The 20,967-nt window shown below is 36.0% G+C and overlaps 1 long non-coding RNA gene across 1 annotated transcript in view; it reads left to right on the top strand.

Moving 5' to 3' along the window:
• LOC306810367 overlaps nucleotides 1-1,355 on the top strand; it is a 95,025-nt gene extending 93,670 nt beyond the window's left edge. Inside the window, exon 3 of the long non-coding RNA XR_013776445.1 lies at nucleotides 623-1,355. This is a non-coding gene — a long non-coding RNA (uncharacterized lncRNA). The remainder of the gene's footprint in view (nucleotides 1-622) is intronic.
• Nucleotides 1,356-20,967: the final 19,612 nt, after the last annotated feature.

Genomic DNA, 20,967 nt, shown 5'->3' with positions numbered 1-20,967 from the left:
AATTATACCTTTCTGTAGAATTTATTGTCCATATGCAGATGTGTTGAGATAACAGTGCTAGGATTTTAATCACACTGTTAATGAACAAATTATTCTAATCACTCCTGCATGAAGAAATCATGATACAAACTAAATCATACACAGAGTGCTGTGTGTGTGGGGGGGCATTGTGCTGTCTTCTCTCAAATACATCAATTTCAAGAGAAGACTAAAAACAGGCAAATGGTTTTTTGGGGGGTGGATACTTGATTATCTTGAGAAGTAACAGCTGTAGGAAGAATGGTGCCAAATTAGCACCATTTTCATTTTGGATAGAAAAGGTACAGGTGAGAGAGTTGCACTGTTGTTCAGTCTGAAGCTGCTGTTCCATATTTTCAGCCAACACTTCCACCATTTCTAGGTATGTGAGCTTTGCCCGAGAAAATTCTCTGAAAAAATATGCATGTTGTATACAAGTTCTTTAAAATGGACTGAATTATACAATAGTTGAAGCATAAAGGTGGTTGAAATCCTCTTTTAACGAGGTTGCATTAAACACTGTCATGTTATCCTTTCATGGTAAATGTGAAATTCCAACATCTGGATTTTGTGACTGGTAATTTGGTGTACTCTATTTCATCAGACTTGACAGAATCACAGAATGAGTTGGAAGAGACCTTAGGGATCATTTTGTTCCAAGACTCCTGCCATGGGCAGAGACATCTTCTACTAAACTAGTTTGCTCTGAGCTCCATCCAGCTTTACCTTGAACATTGCCAGAGATGAGGAATCCACAACCTCTGGGCAAACTGTTCACAGCAATGTTGGATCACTCATACAGTGAAACAACCACCTGCTACAGAATTAACATCTTTCTGTATCCATGTGTACTCATCTTTTTTTCCTTATCTTTATTAGTCTTTTGTATAACACCTAAAATATTAGGATCTGTTGTATATCTAACTGGGAATTTCAGTGCCATTGGGAATATGAAAATAGCAGCAATCTATCTTGTTGTCAATTTAGTTATGTGTTTGTGACAGTAGCTACAACATTGAAATAGCAGAAAAATCCTGACAATCATTGTCTCACCCAAGTCTGTTCCCAGAAAAATAGATTAATATAAAACTGTTTCTAGAGAATAGTTATCAACACTTCAATTTTAAATTGCATGAATTACAAGTGGGATTCAACTTGGTTCTTTTTAAGATCTGGTATTATCGAGTAGCTTTGCTAACAGCTTGAGTAGTTGATTGGGATTTATCATTATTAAGTGAACAAATGGAATAGCTACAGAGTGGCTGCATGTGCTATAAAAGAGGATTGGGATTTAAAATCTTGATAAAGATGATTAAAAGAATAAAATAATATTCAGCTAATATGAATGAGCAGTGCACTGTATTTGTACTTCCATTATACTTTTAATCTGACTGCATAATTTCAACAGTTTCCTTGCCACTCCCTGGTCACTTTTTAACCTGGCCGATGGATCCCTTTCTGCTTATGAGTATGGGTTTAGGGCAAGCATAGCTGGGGTGTTCGAGTCTTCTTTAGTATTTTCATTCTATTCTTTATCTTAATTGCTGTTGCTACCCAGGAGATTTTGCCAAGGGTGGGCTGTGGGAGCAGCCCCACAGGTAGTGCCACATGTGCAAAAATGTCAGATCACACTGTGGAGGAGCAGTACTCATGTGTCATGAGAAATAATTTCACTTCTGTTCAGTATGTCTAAGCTGTAACAGCCTTGTGCCAGATTTAGATTCTGCACCTGTGCAAACCTGAGAACACAGAGTCCCAGAATGGGCAGGTTGGAAGGGACCAGAGAGGGAGATCTTGTCCAATCTCCCTGCTCAAGCAGAGCCATCCTAGAGCATATGGCACAGGAGGACACCCAGAAACTTTGGTGGTACCTCCAGTGAGGGAACTCCACAACCTCTCTGGAAAAATCTGTTCCAGTTCTTAGTCACTGCCCAGGAAAGAAGCAGCTCTTCCTCTTGTTCAGGAACTTCATGTTCCTCCTTTTTTCCTATTGTCGCTTGACCCAATGCTGGGCAACACCAAATGGAACCTGGTCCCTGCTCTGACCTCTCCCTGACACTGACAGACTGGGATGAGATCTACTAAGAAATACCAGTTGAAAAAACTGACCATTGAAAGTGCTGTAGCCAAGTCCTCTGTGATGAAGAGGGGTGCCTAATACAGAGTTTGTAGCACTTGAAATATTCCTTCTTCCTCCTCAGTGGTTACGAGGGTGGAAGGAAATAACTTTTGTCATTTTTTAATACTAAGCAAGGGGTAAGGAGTCTAGTAGGTTTACACTGAACCCCAAAATATCCATATTAAACATGAGGAAGGGTTGGGGGTTTTTTGCTACCTGTTTGAGGATGTTGAAGTGCTGCCAGTATAGGAGAATTTTAGGAAAAAGTTATGGTTGCCTCCTTCAGGAGTAGGTTAGGCAGAGTTGCTCATTTCTTGAAGTAGTGAGACCAACCAGAATACTGAGCAAGTTTTCACCCACTCTTCTTCTTACCCCTTTATTTATGGGCTGATGATCTGATTTAAATTAGATGTAAAGAATACATTGGTTGTAGTTAAAGCATATAAAATTATCATTCATTCTGTATTATGGTCAATGAGATTTCCCCTGGAAATATATACATATATATATTTTATGAGTCCGTGTGCTTACATATTTTGCTTCTGTATTTCCATTATGAAGGCCCACAAAAAGTAGCATAAATGAGTGGAAACATAATTCCCTCTTCTGTATACACTACCATAGGAGAAAGTAATGTTTACCTAATGTTGTGCTAAAAAGCTTGCACTAGTTTGATAAAAATTTTAAAACCAAGGTGGTTTTGGTTTGAACTAATGAAATTCTTAAAGAAATGGAGCAGTGCAACAATGAACTGCTCAAGAAAGAGGGAGTTTTAATTTTAGAATGTTAAAATCTACAATTTGGCAGTGCTGAAAAAATGCATTTTAGGAATGTTAAATGGAAAGAGGAAATCCCTGCCTGCTTCTCAGGCTTTGATACAAAGAATGAATTTCCTGTTCCAACATACTGATTTTAAAGAGCAGCTAATCCAGCAATGATCTAGTTTTTCTGTTGCCAACAGAAGTCTGTTGAACTGACAACATCATAATTTTTGGTGGGAAGTTGGCTGCTTTGGCTACGTTTTGCCAGAGACAACACTGCTTGAACACCTCCTAGTGTGACTCCTAATCAAAATGGATGGTTTGTGCATCCTTTCTATGGATACTTTGACAGGATTATGCTGAAAGTATCCCAGTTCTATTTGGAAATAAAACAGCAGCTGATTCTTAACATTATCCTTTAGCCAGCAGGTCTCCTCCTGAACTCTTTTGGAGTATGGCAAAATCATATTCCATGCACTCAGATTTATCCAACTACTTTTACCTGGGCAAGTAATATCTATATCCTAAGGTCCAATCCCATGCTTTTGTCAGGGCAGATTAAAATAATTACTCCTATATTCTTTCATGTCTTTGGCATGTATTGCCTGTAATATCTTTTGGTTTTGCCATTCAGCCAGTTGCTTTTTATTGAGTTGGTTGATTTGTAATTTTCTGTTCTGTGTTATTTTTTGCCATGGATATTATTTCCTTTTCCCAAACTCTTGAGTGGCTACAGTGACACAATTGCATACATCTGGGTTTGGATTATGGAAAATTGGTTCATTGGGGGTGCCAGTAAAGCCAGAGAAGTGCTAATGAAAAAGTTTCTATATAGAGAGAATTTCCATAGATTTTTATAATTATCTGTTTTACATCATTGATGTCAAGTTGCTGTAAGCAGAGGAATTGCCAAACAAGCATTAAAACTATTGACAGAAGAATATCAGCCTTATGGCCCCAAATCAGCTCCTGATGGACACAGGGTTACACGACAGGTGAATGTATAGAATGCTCATAGGATCTGGTTTGTGATTGTATAGCTGCTTAGCTCCTTGGTGACTGTCAGCAAGAAACCTTATTACATGTCTTTTAAATATGGAAATAGAATATATAATTTACTTTTCTTTGTCTGTTTGCTCAGTGACTCCTTCAGAGAAATATATTTGGAAAGCATGACTTCCCTTTACAGAAGATACTTAGGCTATTTTTTAATTATCATATCAATCTACATTATTTAGGGCATTCCTCATTCTTGGGTCTTCCCTAAACCTATTAAAAATTGCTACATGTTTGCCATCAAAGAAATTTATGTGGTAAGTTCCTGATGGAGTTAGTAGCTTGGATATCTTATCCCTGAGTTTTTAAATACCTTTGGCAAATAATGATTAGTCACTGTAGAACCTGTCAATATAATCTTCAAGAATTTGTACTCATATTTTAATTTCAAAGAGTTCCTCAAATACATTCTCTAAAAAAAAGTAAAGTTTGGCACACAAAGAGGCCTTCTTGATAATCTAAATATGAGAAAATCCTTCAGCTTTCTTACTGTGTTCTATTTTATCTACTCATTCTTCTATTTTTCTTTTAAATATCATTTGTTTGCCCTCTGTATCAATGCTGTTTTCCTGGGAAAAATGGTTGCTTACTAATTTTCACGTGTTCTTCAAACCACTTCTCAATCCCTTTGGGCTAGCCTGGTGTTTACATTTGAGCTGTCAACACTTATAATCCCCTCTATTGCTTGATTTAGGCATAACTTCACCTTCTGCAAAATAACCTTCTTCCTAAAGCTTTTTTACCTGGTGTTTTAGAGAGTGTCTCTTATCCTCCTCATAAACCTTTTTGGACAGGTGAAATGCATTTCCATTGGGCCTCCAGTATAGTGTCTATAAATACACTCTGCTTTGTGTCTGAATATTTTCATCTTTGAGATGGCTTTTTATCTTTTGAAGACAGCTGGCTGGGGTTTTTGTATTTTATTTTTTTTAAATTAAGCACCATTACAGTTTATTTTCTGTCTACCTGCTTCTGTAATCTGTGTATGATTTTGGTATCAATATAAATACACATGCAGTATGAGGCACAGAAATTAATCACAAAATTATGGTGGAGTTTGTTTAATTTACTGCAATTTCTTTTAATTTCTCAGAACAAAACTTCATATCAGGTTAGTGCTGAGAAATATCAGCAGGTCCAGCACTACTCCAGCTATGAAATTCTTTTTTGCTGGATTCCTGACATGGAATTCAGCAGGAATTCTTGCCATAATTTAAGAGAGTGACCTTTCATGTGCCTAGAAGAAAAGAAACAACATCCTAAAATGAAGCTGTGTTTTTATCTTCCTTGGATCTTTGGTGTTTTCCTTCACATTTATCTTTTTCAGTATGCAAAGGGTTTTGTTTCTCATACCACTTTCCTCACAAATTTCCTATGCTCTGTTCTTTAAGATAGGAATCTCTTCTCAGCTGTGGTAGAGAGCTTTTGAGCTTTTAGTTCATTTTGTTTTCTTTTGATATTTAATGCATTTCTGATTCCTTCTGAAAACAGTTATTTTTCTGTCTGAGGTCAAATTACTTTAAATGCTCATTTGATCGCCTAATGACTTCCATGTGTTCCACTGTTCCTATCATCACTCTTCGAAGTTTTACGAGTGTTTGGAAAGATCTTGCACAACAGGGAATGATCAAAACTCAAAGTCATGCCATAAGAAATAGCAGAGCACAGTAGAAATGTGCCAAATTGCCCAGAAGCAATTTGGACGGCTGGCAAACAGGGTCGCCTGCTGGTTTGTGAACAGCGTAGGCAATTTGCCACTCAACTCTCCCCTATTTGCTTCAATAAATTGTAGGGTACTTAGTACCCTACGATCTGTTATCTATCTGTCTGTACTTCTTGCACTGTCAGTGTCTGACAGTGGCTCTGCTTCATGTTGTTTGTGTCTGTCTTTCACTCTCAGCTTGATGGAAAACCTTTAAAAGAGAGGCGTGTGGCATTTGGGGGGCTGGGATCCAAGAGTTTGTACATTGTAGGGCACCTATGCAGTCTAATTTAAAAAATATAGTTTAAAATGAATAAAAAAATGAAGCTAGAGCATCTAAGATATAGTTCATCAAGAGTAGATTAAAATAAACCAACAATTAGTTCTCATGATGCAACTAGGAAAAGTATTCAAGTAATAATTGAACAACTAACAGTCTCATAAATAAGGTGTTACAAAATGGGACCTACATCTGTGCAATACAAACATTAGTTAACAGTGTTGGTCAGTCATTCTCCTCACACTATAATGACAGCCTTTAAATAGAAAAGCAACTGCTGGGGTTTTGATTAAAAGAGAATAGAAGTTGTTAACATGGTGGGTGAGTAGGAGAAAGAAAGGCAAGATAAATCCTAAGCTTTTTTTAAATTTTATTTTATGTTCATGCTTTTCCCATTACTTCCCTTTTATATTGGTGTTGTCTGAGTTTAGCACTCATCCTGAACCAAAAAAAGATTTGACACTGGTACAGAGTCCTCTGACACTGTCAGAGAACTGACATTGCTAGATGAACAGGTTATTGTGGCCAAGGATTCTGAAATTAGTCTTTGTTTTCCTGTGAAGAGTGAAAAAAATCTGTCCTTGCAATATTTAAATGTACTTATGTACAGTCTGAACAGAATATTCAATATGGGATTTTTATTAGCTGTTATTTAATTGCCATTTGTTGTTTGTTAGGTGGCTGATATGGAGGTTTATGATTTTTGTTTCTGCAACATTTTGAAGATATACAGTCTATAATAGAGGAATATTTTGGTATGAATACACTAAAACTAGTTTTTAATGTACAATTGATTACGAATGTGAAATAAGTTAACATGAGTGCATGTTTCACAATACATTGATTTTGTTGGGAATACTTTTTGTTGAGATAGCTATAGATCTTGAGTGACAGTTACCTTTTTTTTTTGTTGTTTTCTTAATAACCTACCATCTCCACAAAACGCTGCTGTGTTAGGAACAACAAATTGTGTGAGAAACAGCTGTTTGACTGGGAATCAATAGTACTGTTTGATGTCAAGTGAGCCACAAAAACTCTAAAAGCCTTCAAAACATATATATGTTTAAATAATAGCAAAAGCACATAAAATAGAGAAGAAAGAAATTAAATAGATATATCTTTGTTCTTTTTATAAAGTTAATGCATAGAAGATGATTTTGTTAAAATAGATAGTAAATACATACATGTATTGTAAATGCACCAAAGAATGACATTGCAACAGTAAAATAACTTCTTGATGTAAACTTAATTCCAAGACGGGTAGCTTAGGCTGTTAAAAAATAATGTGATACAAGATGGAAAATAGCAAATCTTAAAATGAGGGTCTCTGCAGTAGAGAGGGAAGTGTTGAGGAATGAGGAGCAGATCTGGGTGCAACCCTGGTTAGCAGTGCTGAGAGCAGGGTAAGGGAGGAGCTGTTTCTCTCCTCTCAGGACTGGTGAGGTGCACTGGAGTGCTGGGTCAAGTGCTGGGCTCCCAGTATTAGAGAACACTTCCCTGGAGTGAACCCAGGGAAGGGCCACAATGATCACTGCAGAACAGGAGCATCTGCCCTACAAGGAGAGGCTGAGGGAACAGAGAAGGCTAAATACACAGATATTACTATGAAATCCATATGAAAAAAAAAAAAAAGGAGAAAATTGCGTTTCCTCTGCTTTCCCTATTTTTAGTGATGCATAAAACTTGAGAAGATGTTATTGTCATATTGTTAGGTGGGTTTTTTAATTTGCTTTTAGCTAACAGACACAAATCATGACTGGGAAAAGCTGCTGCAGGATAATTAGAAAAATTTTTCTCTTTCAAATGCTGCTTCTGCTTCCTTTCAGTTTTTCTGAGTAGGAGACCATTGTCCCATTGCAACCTCTCATCTCATTGCTGAGCTCTCCTAATGAAACTGGAATTTCTGCAGGAACCCAAGATATGCCTAACAAGAGATTCACTGTGCAACAAAAGTTTCCAGTTTCTGAGTTCCAGACACCTCTTCAAGGACTCTCTTGACAACTGTAAAATTCTTAAAATAAATGTTGATATGCTAGTCTGAAAAGTAATGAAGTCTCTTTTCTTCATTCAATATGGAGCAGTAAAAGATGTGTAGATTTTTTCAGTCACTTTTATAGCTGGAATTGAAGCTAAAACAATAGATATTTTGGTTATACAAGGATTTTAAAAGGCATTACTTTGCTATTATTGGCAACTTGGAATCTAGGCAATTATCTGGAACTGTAAATTATTTAAAATCAATATGTCGATACTTTGAGTGATATGTGTTTCATATGGAGCTAGACATTTATTTATGATTATAACTCCTTTTCATTGGTCTAGTAAATGTAGCTATTTAGAAGATATTTCCAGATGATCATAATTTTAATAGCACATAGATATTACTGAAAATGATAGATGGCAGCAGCCCAGCATTCCTTCTATTTCTTAAATCATACATGCATATATGCTGCAAAATACTTGAATGGATTTTACTGCAGAATCATTTATAGCCTCCCCTGGAATGCAAAGTGGTTTTGCTTTGTTTTGATTTTTTTCAAGAAATTGAATACAAGACCAGCATAATAAATATGTGAAGGTGCTTATTGACAAATATTGGGATATCATTCTCAATACAGAAGGATACTAAAAAACTGGATTATTGCCTTCAAAACATTAGTGAAATTTTTTTTACAATATTCTATTTTAGACCATCTTAAGTGTATTATCTGAAATACAGTTATCCAGATGTTTCAACAGGCTTTTAACTGAAAGCTTGGGTTTGCCCTGAAGAAATAAGAAGAGATGAGAAATTCCAGGCCATTCTCATTTTTACTGTTCCCTGCCTCTTTTTTTTAGCATGTTGCTACAATTATAGCACAGGACATGGAGCTGAATTGATGCTTATAAGAGTTGTGCTCTTGCTTTTCAAGGAGAGGAAACATTGGATAATAATGTGATCATTTTCCACATTGTTTTTAGCAATAAAAGGATGCAGATGACAGTGTTAGGGTTTAGTTGTATTAACTCCACTCTACATATGTGACAAATATTTTGTGTTGCAGCAGTTGCACATTTTCTGTTTTTTGCATCCATTCTTTGAATTCCAGCAGAGCAGAGTGATCTCCTACAAGTCTGACAGAAGAGTGCTCTGCCTCTGACAGAATGCCTTCTCATTATTGCTTTAGATGATCACTCCTAGTGAGGCTCCTCATATCTATTTTTTATTCTTCCTCAAGGAAATTAAACTTCAAATAAATGGAACTTACCCTGTTGAATTTCTCATCTTTGTTGCCTTTGTCCAGAAACTTGTTTGTTTAAAGTAATGGAGAAATACAGACCTGGGAATAATTCATAAATAATCAATAAGAGAAATTTTCATTGAGTTTATCCAATATATTTGAGGAATAATTTAGTTTTGCATGTATCTGTCATAAATCAAAATTATTTCAACTTTTTTTTGTGGTGAGTTCAGAACCTCATCTTTAAAGCTTGAAGGAGCTATTTATTGTAGAAAATAAAAAGATGACCAGAGATGTATTGGTGGGGAAGGTAGAAATCTTTCTTTTTCCTCTTTTTAAAATAGTAATTTAGGAATTATTGCAATATTCTTCCCAAGGGAATAAGTTTCTTTTTCTATTTTTCATTTTTGGCTCTGCATATGTTCTTAAGTTGGCAAAAGGTATGCTAGGAGGAAGTGCTGGCTTTTCTATTTTTAAATGAAAGTTAATTTTGAAAAGTACTTTGGTACTTACTTTTTGGTACTTATTTCTTAGTATCAGGATTTTCTGTGTGTATCAACATCCCTATGTTTTTGGGTTTTTTTTTTTGCAAAAGGAAAATTTCCCGAATTCTGTATTTTATCAGGGAATATTTTTTTTTAATTCTGATGTAATTGCATCAGATTTCTATGTAAGACCCAGAAAATAAACAGGAATTGCACAGGTTTGAGCACTAAATGCTGCAACTTCTAAATATTCCATTGCTGTAATAGCCAAGTACCCAAACCTAAAGTTACCTATTTTTCTCTGAAACTTTAAAAGGGAATTTTTCTTAAGAATTGGTGATCATTCCCTTTCAATCCCCATTTGGTGCATAGCCATTTGAGAGTACAGTTCTACAGAAGCACATTAACTTTAGTAGCCAATATTGACTTCTAGAGGGAGCAGCTCTGTGCAGTGGAGAGGGCCAGGGCAAGGGGAACTGGGTTGGAAGATCTGTGTCTCAGGAGACAGTCAGCACTTCTTCTGATCTTAGAGGCACACACCACATCTTTTCTATCCTACTGCATCAAAACTGCCTGATGGCAGCAGTGGGAAGTGTGTTGGCAGCAGTAATTTCCCCTAAAGACTGTCAAGAATGAGGAGAAAGTTTGTTTAAAAAAAAAAAAAAAAAGTGGGGGAGGGAACAGAAACAGAACTTTAAAGAAGGACCATTAGTTCCCACATTGTGGTCAAAACTCGGAACAGGATCAAATGTTCAGCTCTGTAGAATGAAGAAAAATAATTACTTTCAGTTCACATGGTAGATTTGCTCTTCCTTCTTGAAGTTTTGCTGTTGCACTGATGCAGCTGCTTCTCACAATGATACAGGAGATGTTGGATTGCAGTGGGCACTGACCTACTTGGAGACCACACCACCATTCTAACCCTAGTACTAAGCGCATGAACTTTGATTTCAAATAATAATAATAAAAAAAACAAGTTAGGTGAAATGAGGCATATTTTGGGTTCAAACCATTCAATATTGAAATGGTGTAGGAATCGATTGTGTGGACACTCCTAACACATCACTGAAAAGCAAATGGGCATTTTCACTGCTGGCTTGAAACAAAGCTCCTGCTCTGACCAGTCACCCCAAATCTGCCTTGTAATTCTTTTGATGTTTCCAAAAAAAAAAAAAAAAAAAAAAATGGGACCACGTCATTATTCAGTTCATAACTCTCCTAAGTGTATGGCTTTTTCATTAAACTGAATTTCCCTACTGAGGCACCACCATACAGTCCATTTCACTTTAGATATCCTCCAAGCAGAGAGCACAGAAAATGGCATGGGATGGTTTTATGAGCAGCACATTGAGAGCAATTAACACTGGAATTGAATCTACATCAGGATAACAACAGGCAATAATACTATTTAACAACTGTTAAATGGTGTTAATGGCTAAGTGTGGACCACAAGCCCAACAGATCAGGATGCAGTGAAATTCGGCAGACATGTAAATTAACAAAAACCAAATGGATAATTTAGAAATCTATATGCCACTGAAAAACTGCAAATTATTTTAGAATGTTCTAATTACCTAAGGTTTTTTCATAAGTGAAAACACTGATGGGGCAAGGAAGGTCGTGTTGCTAGAGGCTTTTTAAATTGGAAAAAAATCAATTTGGTTAAAGTGTTTTTGAAAGTTATTATGTTCCTGTTCTTTTTCGTGTCCTAGTTTTCTGAGCTGATAGCTGTTATTTTGTTGTATTGTGCAGAACTTAACTGGACTTAACTGGATACAAGAACCTAGAGGACAATAGGAGACAGTCAAGTACACTCAAATGCTAATTGAGTCCTGGAGTAGAAGCAGTTTGAAATTTATGGTGTTTTGAAAATTAAATACTCTGTGGGAAGTTTAACAAGCTATTTTTTTTTAAGTTGATCTACCTTAACAGAGTGAGTTGCATTTTCATTCTCATTATAGAATTTAAAATCTATCAAAAACTTTGGGTTTTGCTGTAGGGCTTGTTTCACTTTTCTAAAGACTGCAGAGAACACAATTTTAGCACAGTACTCAAGTTTGCCTTGGTTTCTACCTATTCTGCCAGCTGCTCCTACTTACTTAGCATTTACCTCAGCATCCAGAAAAGGTGAATCAATACTTTACCCAAATTTCTTTCTAGATGGAACTTTTCTGAAGGCGCTTTAATTTATTCTGGGGGAACAGGAGAAGTTGAATGGCTGTTTGGACTAGACTGCAGAGATGTGAGGATGTGGTCCCAGTCCCCCAGCTGCTGCACTGAGGAAGAGATGGCTCTGGTGGCTCTGGCCACATTCCTCTTGCCACTGGCCCATTCTGTGCATGGGCTACTCCTGTCACCTTCCTGTGTGCCCAGTACACACTGCTCCAGTCCAAAACTCTTCTACTTTGTCATAGAAGCAGTGACAGATATAGAGGGAAAAGAAAAAAAAAAAAAAAAAAAGGTGATTTTATTACAGTAAAAATGTCTGCTTGCAGATTTTCTTATGATGTTATCAGGTTTGAAGACAGTTCCCTTGGAAATATAGTTGTGGTGTACTGATATATTGGACTATTGAACTAATTTTTTTTTAGACACATATAAAAATCCACACCCAATTTTGTTCTCCTGCTAAAATCTTTGTGCAATTAGTTTTAGAATTTGGCCACAGGGATTTTGCTGAAATTTCCTATTTCAGGCAGCATCTCAATAGTTAATTATTCATTTAGTGTGGGCCAAATCCTAAAAGATCTTCAATTGCCTTTGAATGGCAAGTCCCTCAAGGAGCAAATGAATGGTGATGGGTTATCAGCCCAGATATATGAAAAGAGAATAATGGAAGATGTGAATGATTCATTAAAAATATCACATTTTTTGTTATCTTGACACACACAGTAACCTGCTCAGTCTAGGCCTCACTCTCCATCTGTTAATTCCATGTTATTAAGGTTTTGATTTCTTGAGAAAACAGATGGCTATCAACTAAAACAGGTGTTCACATTGCACTTTTTAAAGTTTAAATGCTGAACAGGTATAACTTGAAGTTTGCTTTGGTATGAGGGGAATTAATGCTTTGAAAGATGTGTGAGTGGAGAATAATTTGTAGGGAGGAGGGTCAAGTAATTCACTGGAAGTACACCTACATACAATTAGCTATGGACCTTTGCCATCAGAGAACACAAGGAGAGATGACAGCAGAGAGATTTAAAGGAACACAGCTTGCTCTGAGCCCAGGTCCTGCATCTCCTGTCCAGAATATACACAAGAAAATGTGACTCAAATGTGCATTGTAGTAAGTGAAAGAGGAGGATATAGGAATTTGCTGTTGTTTAGTGATTCTTACAGAGTTTTTGGGTGGCTCAGTGCACTACTCCCTTGTTAGAATATAAAAAAAAATAGAACTGGATCTTTTCTGGATAAAATAAAATTTAATTCAAGATTTCAAATTTCTTGTTGCAGTAAACAATTGCAAAAATTTCTCAAATTCTGAAAAGCAAAAAATGTTAGATAAAATAAGGTGGATTATGTCAAATTTCAATGTCAGAATGGCATAGCATTACCTGTGAAACTTAAGGTCTGCAGTGTTTCCCTGCATTTTTCATTCAGTTTTGCATTGATAATAATACAAAAAAAGTATGGTTAAATAATGTAGCAAGGTTGGGCTATTCTCACATGCATACAATTTTCTCTACACTTATGAAAGATTCAACAAGCCCCTACTCTAGTGTGATCTCATTGTGAGGGTCCTATTATTTTTATGATCTATATTTCAGCATATAAACTAGCATTCAGTGAACAGGTAAATAATTTAAATTAACTCACACAGATTGAACAAACAGCACAAATTTCTATGAGGCAAAATTCTTTGCTTATTTGTTCAGTTACTAATTAGCAGACAGAGACATCTGTATGCAAATTCCAAAATATATGTTAAGTAGCACCCTGTTTTACTCTTCCATGTGGGCTCTGCCACCTTGGGACAATCACAAGGGAAAAGGATCAGTGGGTTACAGAATCTCTGCCCCCCTCTTTCTTTTCCTGTTGATGTGCTCTGAATGACTGAGAGGACAGAGTAATTGAAAAAAAAACCCTTGACTTTGCTTTTAGAAGCACTTTCAGAGTACAGGGTGACATTACTTTCTAGCTTCTGTGACCATCTGTATTTTCCCTTAAGAGCAGAGTGAAGCAGAGTACTGACAAGGATGTTATTTATCCATAAATACATGAGGCAGAGCCATACAGTCAGGTGCTAAGGATTGCTTCTTTCTAATCTAAGTTTCCAGTCTGTAAGGATGTAAAAACTGTTGAGCTTATTGAGATGTGTGTCAGCTTTGAATGGAGCTGCAACTCTGGCTGGTGGTAGCCTGAATATGCACACATTTATCCATCTTATGCATGAAGAACAAACACTGATTAGCCAAGGTACAAGTATACATGGAAAAGAAGAAGTTATTTACAATGTGCTTACTCCCATAGAAAATCTTTTTTACCTTATGTTTGATCACATGTAGATAAGAGTAAAGAAATGTTATTATTCAAAGCACTATTGAATGTTTGCAGGGCTGATCTGCTAGTAACACTTATTTTCTAGATTTTAACATTATTATTAGACTTTAATCCATTCCTTGGCTCATGAAGAGTGTGGCTACATTAGCAGCTGGGTTTGCTGAAAGGTTCAGATCTGCTTTGTGCCTGACCTTGGAGCCTTGCAGCCCTCAGCTGAGCGCAGTCTGAGTGCACTCAAAGTGTGCTTCTTTCACGTGGAAACAGGGTAAAATGACCACTCTGAACACAAGCATTTTGCAGTTGGAGCATGCTTAATTTCCAGAATGGACAGAAAGTGAACCTGTGATCAGGGTATGATGGAGGAAACTGAAGCTTTCTCCTTTTCCCTTTTTACCAAAACAAAGATATGCAGTGGAGGTGCTGACACAGCCATGCTGTTAACTTGGCTCAGTTCTGGGAGGAGTGTGCAGGAAAGGAAGATTATATGTCATATTTATATTATAATAAAGTCAAAAAGCTCCTCCCCACTTAAAAAGATGCTTTAGTCTGTTGATGAGGTCATACTGAAATGTATTAGATCCAAAGGGGTCCTTAGAAAATTCTCTGTTGCAAAGATTCCATAGTTTGCATATGGATTTCATTACCCTAGATATATTTTCTGGGGATATGCTTGCTTGTTTTCTTTTGCTTTAAGAAGTGAATTTAATATTGTAGATATTGTTATGTAGTGAAAGTATAGAGCTGAAGGAAAACAAAGGGTTTGGGAATTATTATGCTCTACTTGTTTTCCAAATGAGTTGTTTTCTTGTGAGCCACAACAATAGTTAGATACAAGGGGAAGGAAACATAGAAAATCTATTACTCCTCTAGTCAACTGAACAATAGGATTACGTGCACAGGAGCAAATGCCTTTCAGCTGCTGAGTGATGCAGCTGATGCTTCCTATTAAGAACAAGAAGACTTCATCTAAGAGGCCAATGCACTTTTTCATAGGTCAGAGGGAATTTCCCACAGCAGAATCAGAGCAAAATCCATTTTTAAAGGATTTATGGAGTCATGCTAAGAAAAGCATTTGTTGATATGAAACAAGAATTTTTGTCTCAGTTGACCAGAAACAGGGAGCTGGCTAATTCAGTACATGCTGAGTCAAATTTCCAGCTGGTATAAATCAGGGCTCCCCTACTGATGTTTGGAGCTCAAGGATGGGGTGTGCCCTGCTGGCAGGGCCCTCCTCCCTTCTGCTGGTGTTTGCACTATTAATTGTGGCTTCAAATGAATCTCAGGCATGCTTTTAATCTGCCAGAGTGCTGAAGGATAGGATGGATGGGGGTGGTTTTTATGTTTCTGTAAATTTTTTAGTGTCAGAGCCAAACATGTATTTATGTTGATCACTAAGTTTTTAATATTGTACTTTTATTGTCACACTAATGAGCACAACAAGGTGGGTGCTAGTAAGCTGCTAACAGATATTTTAGGGATGATTATTTCTTGAATTAAAAACTGTAATATACAAGAGATAAGATTCTGTTTAGCTCTTGTATTGTCCAACAAGCATCAAGCTTATGCTGGCTGCCATTCCATGTAATTCTGGATACAGAATTACCTAAACCAGAAAAGCATTTCTGATTTCTGCTACCCACTGCTCTTTCTGCTCAGTGTATGTGGGGTGAAGAGGAGTGACCTCTGGCTGCTGCCCCTGTTGCTTTCTCTCTTTTCAGAAATTTGTGTTTATTTGCATTATTTTTCTCTTTTATTTTTTTTTTCCTTCTCTTAATTAGTATCCATGCCTTGCTTCAGTACTTGCTGCTAATTGGAGAACAAATGAGCCAGAAAAAAGTATTGATTTGCTTTTTAGCTGTTTAGGGATTTATTGTGGATAGTCCTGAAATGAATACTAGATATAGATTTGAAGGAATGGTGCTAAATCCAGTCCTTGGCATGTTGTCACTCTGCAAACTGAAGTGTTTTGGTTCACTCAAGGCTGTAGTTCTGCAACACAGTGACATGAAAGCAAGGGGAAGGAAAAGATCAAGTTAGAAGTGAAGAAATTGAGATCAAGCCTAAAGCCAGTTCAGTGCCCTAAACAACCTCTGTGCTTCACTCATGTTAATAGAAACAGGGTGTGAAATTTAACTGTATCTCATTTTACTCTCATCTAAAATATTTTTTACAGTTCATCACAGTGATTACCCTTTGATGTTACTGAGCAGTGTATGTATAAGAAGTATTTACAAGAATCCTCTGATCTAAAAATTAGATGGTCAGTAATTAACATAATTTGTTTGACAGCTTCACAGCATGCCTGTCCTAAAATATATTGATGATTTTTATTTTGATTTGGTTTTATGTTTAATATTCATTCTGTTCTACTTAGGTTACATGCCAAATTTACAGAAAGAAAGGTGCCTTTACATCAGTATTTTCTATTGAGTAAATCCCTTGCACTAGCAATCAAAAATTGGCATGGGGGGGAAGGGGCCACTTCCCCACTTTCCTCAGAAACAGTGAGTGACTGACACAGAAAATTGTATACAGGAATGTTGAATCAGGGCAGTGCAAACTCAAAAATATTCTTGTTAATTTGAGTGATTCAGTGAAATAAGCATTCATAGTCTATCTTAAATTTCACAGTATTAAGGTTAAATGTGTTGAAATAATCCCATGTATATTACCAAATGTATTGTTTCTACTGTGAAGTTGTCTTATGAGTCCTTGACTAATGTTTTGCACTTTTTTTAAAATAATAAAATAAAACAGGGATTTAGTTCAGATTTAAAGATAATGAATTGCCTTAAATAAATTGCCTTCATGCTAGGGGAAGTAGTGGGTTGGGGCTCAAACTATAAAAATGTAATATAGGTCAATTAATATGAGATTTTTTTTCCCCTACTGGACTTATGATTCATTCTTAAAGTAGAATTAGTAAAGAAAAGAGTATCATTTTTATTTCTTATGTTCTGCTTTCAGTTAGTATAATGAGCCAGTTCAGATGTTTTATCTCCTCTATCTTTAAGAAGCTAAATAATTGTTTACATTTCACTATATTTAATTAACTTGATAAAACATTATTTGATAACTACACAATAAAATAATTAGAAATATTTATTATATTATTTTGTGTTATTTTAAGCTTTAATACCTTTCTAGAATATGCTAAATAGAAGGGAATGGAAATCATACCCAAGGTTCATAGAATGAGTCAAAGAATAAGGATAATAGCAAAATTTAAAAAGTGGTTTTATCAGAGCTGTAGCATTTTCAGCATATTTTGGAATATTTATGAGGGTAAAAGATATGTCAATTAAAAGAATTAAAATAAATAGAAAATTTTGGCTGTAGCTTATTATACAGCATTTAAGGATTGATAATTTTAAAGTTAACATATTTCTGAATGGTCATGGTAAACTTAAGAAAGCTAAACAAATTCAAAGATGATAGAAATGCTCTGTTTGAATCTGGAAGTGATTCTGAAATGCAGTGCTTAATTCATTTTGTTAGAAAAGCAGCTGGAAGGTGTCCCTTATAATGCTGAAGGTATGAGCAGTTGTAAAAAGTGGAAGGAACCTCCAACATTTCTAAGTAGAGGAAACAGCAATTCCTGGGCTCTCCAGGCAGATCTGTATTGTTATGCACATAGAGAAAATCACAAATTGTTGTTTTGTGACTCCTCTATCACAAAAGCTGGTAGAAGATAGGATGGGTTGATGTAAATTTTTGCAAAGATGTGTACAGGTATTTAATTTCAGACATGGTGACTAGTGCCCTGAAAGCCACTGCGGCTGTTCTATGCTTAAATAAACTATGAAGTAACTACCCAGATATAAAAAGGCCTCACACTGAAAGGTTCATAATGTGATAAATAATCTCCAAATATAAGTGATGCTCATGTTCTCTTTTAATAGTTTGCTTGAGTGCTGGTGAAGTTATACATTTGTATTTTTTTTTAAACATAAGTTGGTGTCAAATTTTGTCTAAGTCTATCAAGATGTGATGCAGGGTGCCCGATGGTTTCTTATTCTTTAGTGGCAAATACTGCAAAATGAGTGATGAGTCAAATTAGGCAGTTGACAGCTACTCTTCTTCTGCAAGCACTCTGTCTTTAGATCTGTCAATAAAAATAAAATTGCTTTTGGTATCTCACGGCGTGGAAGAAAGGCAAATGTTATGATGACATAGGTGCTAAAGCAAGATTTGAGACTTTCTGAAAGTACAGATCTAGGAAATGCCTGCAATGCAGTTGGAAAAGGTGTGTTATGCCAAATTCCATGACCTGTTAAAAAGTTCTGACCCCAGTGGTAGATGAAAAAGATGTCCACTCCATCAGAAAAACAGTTAATTGAATAGTCAACTTTCCTCCATAACATCTTTGAAGATACAGAATTAAGTTCCTTTGATAGCAAAACTGGTTTTTTTGAAGAAAATCACAAGCTGTAGATCCTGTGTTTTGGCTGGGGCCCAGGGCATTAGTTAGTCACAGGATGGAGCAGAATTAGCATTGTCCCATCCCAACCCAGCACTGCAGCCCAGGAAATCTGTCCATATATCGTTTGTGTCCTGCTAAACTAATTTGCCCTGCTAATCATTTGCTGGGATGCCATGGCAGAGTGATTCCAAGATGTTTTGTTTTTAAATAATGGCATTTTTGAGGGGAAGAAGCAAGAGAACTACAAAGCAAGAAAGATAATAAAGCTATCACACTAGTAAATAACTAGGAGCTTTTAGTATAAGTAGTAAAAAATTAATAAATTCAAGTTATGATGTGTTTAAAATCACCCAAATAAACCCCAACTTGTTATGTTATTTAGACAAGTAGTCCCTTGGTTTTATCAGAATTAGTTAATAGAACAACAACACTAATGAGACATTTGACTAAACAAAACAAAGTCAGTCTAATTTCCTGAGAGAATAAACATCTAACTTTGTCCTCTGTGTAACTGAATACATATTTTTTGAAGACAAAACAAATATTCCCTGTCTAAACTTATAATTCTTGGCAAGATAAGTGACAGAAACATGACAGTACAAGAGCTGATGCCTATCCATCATAATTCCTCCTTACTCAACTGGCAACACTTGCAAGAAATCATGATAATTTATGTATATTTTTTATTCTTTAGATGTGATGGTGAACATAAACCAAGTTTTTGCATCAAAATCTTTCATGTTGAAACAATATGTTTTAGAGCACTCCTACTAACTTTTTGTGACCAGCTGTGTAACTCTGGAATGTCACATAACTTTAATCACTGGATAATGAGATACCATTTTCAGTGAGATTCTAATTCTTAGAAATGTATCCCTAGGAGAGTATAATAATAAAAGTAGCATGTTTTTCTGAAGATCGGTGCTGAACAAATAAGAATTTACAACAATCAATGAATATTGAAAGTCCAAACTGATTTATAACTCTTAAGAAAAACAAGGCACACCTCCCACCCCCACCAGCTGACCAAAAAAACCAACCCTGAAACTCTTTGGTAACACAGGGACAGTTATTTTTTAAAGTACCTATATTTCCAAAGTAGTGATTGTACTTTGACAGTAAGCAAATACTTCCATTTTAATTTTCCTTCACCTTTATTCAAAAAGAAAGTGTTACCTATAGTAAATTAAAGATTGGAGTTGTGGTTACTTATTAAAACTGCAATGGTTAGTAATTTAATTATATTAATGAACTGCTGAGCATCTCCTTTCACCTTTTTCTTTCCTCATAAAAAAAGCAAGTAAAGCAAAACCCAAGAACTGATGTGGAAGGAATTCTGATACACTGCCCTAGCTTAATGAAACTTTCATGTTAGATTAGAAAGAAGTAACTGGCTTTTTGTTTTATGCTTAATTTTACAGTTTAACAATCTGCATTCAAATTTCCACATTAATTAGCCCAGAGTATGAATATTTATGAATAAATATTTAGCCAAAAAAAAGAGCCAATTTTTGACATGGACAAAATCAGAGTAGCAATAGTATGGATATAGCAATGAGTTACCATTAGAAGAGTTTACCACTTAGCTGGCCAATGGTAGTAATCAAATAATTTCACTTCTCTACTATATGTGTGCACTCACACAACAGAAACACATTTGACTCATTTATATTGTTTTATACACATGAATGAGGTAAATGAACTTTATAAAAATAGTACTTGTGGTGGGATGACTGGAAGTTAGGGACAACTTCTCAAAATCATGATGAAATTGAATGGGATTTTGTTTTGAAACTGCCCCACCCTGACAATAGAAACTCTTGAAAGTTAGTTCCTTGCAGGTGAATCTGAGGTCTCAGCACTGTATCAGGTTTATTTACTAACTCTGTCCTTTGAATCATAATTTTGGACTCTTCTACTTAGTCTTAAGAATAATTCCTGGGGTACATGTCTGTGTTTTATTATCATGGCAGTCATTAAAAAGCCAAGAAAGCTGAGGATTTTCCCTTTGAAGAGCATTGAAATAATTGTTAAAAATAATGGATGATTGGGTAAAAGTCTCTCAGGTTATGAGAGTGAAATATCTTTATCTTTCCATCATGGTCACTTTGTGTTTCTTCTACAAGATGCAATGAAAAGTGTTGACACTTATTTAGGACAAACTTTGTGCAGCAGTTTCCCACTCAGCCCTTCTGGCAGCCCTTTTTCCAGACTCATTCCTTGTGCTGGAAATGGTGTTTTACAGTATTTTACAGCTGTCCCAAAGGCCCCTTGGGACATGTGGCTGTGAGGTGACCTAAATTTCCAATATGCATAGGGCATACAGTTTGATCCACAATGAGCTCAAACAATGTGTTTAATACCCATGTTCATCCTCTCAAGTGATACAAAGCTTAGGA

Source organism: Erithacus rubecula, assembly GCF_903797595.1.
Source record: "Erithacus rubecula genome assembly, chromosome: 1".
Lineage (NCBI taxonomy): Eukaryota > Metazoa > Chordata > Aves > Passeriformes > Muscicapidae > Erithacus > Erithacus rubecula.
The sequence above is the reverse complement of the archived record's forward strand: the minus strand, read 5'-3'. Positions and strand labels throughout refer to the sequence as shown.